General features: G+C 40.0%; 1 non-coding gene across 1 annotated transcript; it reads left to right on the plus strand.

Moving 5' to 3' along the window:
* Positions 1-269: 269 nt before the first annotated feature.
* On the plus strand, positions 270-341 carry Trnam-cau (transfer RNA methionine (anticodon CAU)). Its single transcript has one exon. It is a non-coding gene; the product is annotated as a tRNA-Met (tRNA).
* The last annotated feature ends 4,159 nt before the right edge of the window (positions 342-4,500 follow it).

The raw sequence follows: 4,500 nt of genomic DNA on the forward strand, positions 1-4,500 counted from the left end.
GGAGATAATAACAACACGATTTTGTAAGTCAGCAGCCGTAACTGAATAATTATATATCACTGCAGCTTCCTCGCTTGATAATGTTCAACTAGCAAAAGATTTCTGCCTTTTTTGTGATTAACGTGGACATGAAGTTATGATGAAATTAAACGGCGAACTATGAAAACCTCAGTATACATGAAGTCGCCAAAATGTAATAACACACATTAAATCAGACCTATACTGACATTGCCGGATAAAAACTCTTACAACACCAAGATTGTGCAGGAAGCAGAGTGGCGCAGTGGAAGCGTGCTGGGCCCATAACCCAGAGGTCCGTGGATCGAAACCACGCTCTGCTAAATTTTTTTTTCTATCACTACATTTTTCTAATTTACTGTCTACATGACAAAAGATAGTTACAAATTAAACATGGCTGTTTTTCCACAAACAGTACGAACTGAATACTCGCAAATGCATGATCGACATTTGAGATATATAAATAATTATAGGAATTTCTGTTACACTGAAATAATATTCTTATAGCACTACGTCTTTCAGAAAAGTGGACATCTGGCACGAAGTGTAAGTAAATTAGTAGCTGAAATACAAAAGCAAGGGAGATCACAAACGACAATTTCTGGAACCTCACATGGTTCAGAGCGAAACTGATTCACAACCAAATTACGTGTAGAATTTGACAGGGACTCCATGGAACCCTATGACCTTATTTAGTTTCAGTGATTTAAACTGCTTTTCAATACCAGCAGTACTAATTACTACTGGTTTATTCAGCAAGCCACAGAAAATACTCTTCCTTCCGTAAAACACTTCCATCGCAAAAGCTAACTTTGTTTTAATTATTGTACTAAATGAAACAGACCCGCTTCGCTTTATCTAACAACACATTCCTGATGTTTTGAAACATCCTCTTAGAAAAATGATACAAGACTGTGCTGAAAGTGACAAACAATTTTTTTTTTTTTTTTTTTTTTTTTTTTTTTTTTTTTTTTTTTTTTTTGCGCAACGCAATCTGACTTTCAGTAATCCCTACAAGCGAATGGCCCTGACTAACATTAACCTATACGTGTCGCAAATCACTTACTTCACAAAAATCTTCGTTATTCGAACTACCGCAATACAGCGAGCGCCACTACTGCCAGCTAAATAAAAGATTCAAACTACTGAAGGCCCTAACTACTGATAGGCATAGTTAGCAAATGAAAGATTTTGATAGAGAAAAAACAGTGTATTTACCTTGATAGTGTTCAAAAGTCATAATGTATATAGCAGTTCATGACATCCAGTTAATAAGTCACAGCTGCAAAATACTAACGCGAATTCTTTACAGACGAATGGAAAAACTGATAGAAACAGACCTCGGGGAAGATCAGTTTGGATTCTGTAGAAATGTTGGAACACGTGAGGCAATACTGACCCTACGACGTATATTAGAAGAAAGATTAAGGAAAGGCAAACCTACGTTTCTAGCATTTGTAGACTTAGAGAAAGCTTTTGACAATGTTGACTGGAATACTCTCTTTCAAATTCTAAAGGTGGCAGGAGTAAGATACAGAGAGCGAAAGGCTATTTACAATTTGTACAGAAACCACATGGCAGTTATAAGAGTCGAGGGACATGAAAGGAAAGCAGCGGTTGGGAAGGGAGTGAGACAGGGTTGTAGCCTCTCCCCGATGTTATTCAATCTGTATATTGAGCAAGCAGTAAAGGAAACAGAAGAAAAATTCGGAGTAGGTCCATGGAGAAGAAATAAAAACTTTGAGGTTCGCCGATGACATTGTAATTCTGTCAGAGACAGCAAAGGACTTGGAAGAGCAGTTGAACGGAATGGACAGTGTCTTGAAAGGAGAATATAAGATGAACATCAACGAAAGCAAAACGAGGATAATGGAATGTAGTCAAATTAAATCAGGTGATGCTGAGGGAATTAGATTAGGAAACGAGACACTTAAAGTAGTAAAGGAGTTTTGCTATTTAGGAAGTAAAATAACAGATGATGGTCGAAGTAGAGAGGATATATAATGTAGACTGGCAATGGCAAGGAAAGCGTTTCTGGAGAAGAGAAATTTGTTAACATCGAATATAGATTTATGTATCAGGAAGCTGTATCTGAAAGTATTTGTTTGGAGTGTAGCCATGGATGGAAGTGAAACATGGATGATAAATAGTTTGGACAAGAAGAGAATAGAAGCTTTCGAAATGTGGTGCTACAGAAGAATGCTGAAGATAAGGTGGATAGATCACGTAACTAATGAGGAGGTATTGAATAGGATTGGGGAGAAGAGATGTTTGTGGCACAACTTGACTAGAAGACGGGATCGGTTGGTAGGACATGTTTTGAGGCATCAAGGGATCACAAATTTAGCATTGGAGGGCAGCTTGGAGGGTAAAAATCGTAGAGGGAGACCGAGAGATGAGTACACTAAGCAGATTCAGAAGGATGTAGGTTGCAGTAGGTACTGGGTGATGAAGAAGCTTGCACAGGATAGAGTAGCATGGAGAGCTGCATCAAACCAGTCTCAGGACTGAAGACAACAACAACAACGACGACATCCAGTCTTGCAAACTTCAAAACTCCTTCATCTCTCTCCCTGCATCCACCACTGCTGGCGGCTCGCCTCCAACTGCGCAGCGCTACGCGCTGTTAACATCCAGCTGCCCAACACTACAATAGCCAACAACAATGCAACCCAGCCACAGATTGCACACAGCACAGCCAGTGATTTTTCATACAGAGTGCTATGTGGCGTTACCAATAAGAAAACCTAAACAGCCTACTTACATAGCCCCCATGCTCCCCACAAAAAAGTTTACTAATTGTTTTGGGCACTGGCCAATACAGATTTGAAAAAAAAAATCATAATTACAGTAAGAAAGATATCAAATTCACACACTTATTAATACAATGTTGTCAAAAGCTAAAATTTTCTCACAGTCCATAAAGACAGTCCTGATCATTCATCACAGTAAAACTGCCGTTTGTTTTCTCAAAGTCTGAGCAGTAAAAGGAAATGCACACAGAAGCAGTGGATTTCTATGCAGTCTTGAAGAAGTAGTGTTGTCCTTCCAACGGAAAGACAGTGCTGACTCTTGACATGCTGACAGGTAATGGGCCACAACAGAGCAAACCCTCCGCAGAGTCAGTCGAAGTTGAAGACTATTGGTAGGTAGATAATAACAGAGCAGACTCCCTGTAGTCCTGGTAGAGATTATGGTATTGGTTGGCCACCAGAAGTGAAGACCCAGTGCTGTCCTTGTAGAAATAATAGTATTGGTGGGCCATCGAAGGTGCAGACCCATTTCAGTCCTTGTAGAGACAGCCAGCAACCATCTGTTGCGACTGTGCAGGTGCACAATCACCACTGAAGAGTCTTGCGGAGAATATAGCAAGTCCATCAACCACCACTTGTGCACACACAAAGTTTTTGGAATTCTCCTTAGAACCAGCAATGCTGTTAGCCAGTCCCTTGCTGAATTATCAACTCACGTGCAAACACTAACAGTCCCTACTTCTCACATATTGTCCATATACTACGACCAACAGAAATGTGTGCAGTGAAATGTCACTTACACGTTACTTAATTTGATAAACTGGTGTCAGTTAAAATTTTATAACATAAGAATATAGTAACAAAGGTACAAAATACATAATTAAAAACATAATAATACAGATAACATTTCTGGTAGAACAGGCTTTACAAAAGAATAGAAATAAACATGCACATCAGTGTAACAAAAATTATGACATAAGTACGAGGGTCAGTCAAAAAGTAATGCCTCCTATTTTTTTTTCTACGTTCAATTGTCAGGAAATTTAAATGCAATTACAGAGGTTGAAAACCACAACATTGAGGATCATTTTGTCATTTTTCAATGTAATCTCCGCCCATCTCTACAGTTGTGGTCCCTCTTTGAACAAGGGCATGTATCCCAGCACGGTAAAAATCACAGCTCTGCTTCCTAAGCCATTGACGCACGGATGTTTTGACGGCCTCCTCATCTTCAAAATGAATCCCACGATGAGCTCTTTTAGTGGCCCGAACAGATGGAAGTCTGATGGTGCCAGGTCAGGGCTGTATGGGGGATGAGGCAAAACTTCCCATCCAATTTTGACAATCTCGTCAGAGGTGTGACGACTGGTGGGTGGTCTTGCATTGTCATGCAAAAGAAGAACATCTGCCATTGATTTTGTTGGGCGAACTCGCTGAAGACGTGCTTCAAGTTTTTTGAGGGTTGTGATGTATTGAACAGAATTTATTGTGCATCCCTGCTCCAAAAAATCAACCAGAATCACACCCTCTGTATCCCAGAAAACTGTTGCCATAACTTCCCCTGCCGATCGCACAGTTTTGAATTTTTTCTTCCTCGGCGAGCTTGTGTGACGCCACTCCATTGACTGCCTCTTTGATTCGGGTTCAAAAAAAATGCATCCATGTTTCGTCCCCGGTCACAATTTTTTTCAGAAACTCATCTCCCTCCAAACGGAAGCGCTGCAAGTGT

This window comes from Schistocerca gregaria, chromosome 9, assembly GCF_023897955.1.
Source record: "Schistocerca gregaria isolate iqSchGreg1 chromosome 9, iqSchGreg1.2, whole genome shotgun sequence".
NCBI classification, from domain to species: domain Eukaryota; kingdom Metazoa; phylum Arthropoda; class Insecta; order Orthoptera; family Acrididae; genus Schistocerca; species Schistocerca gregaria.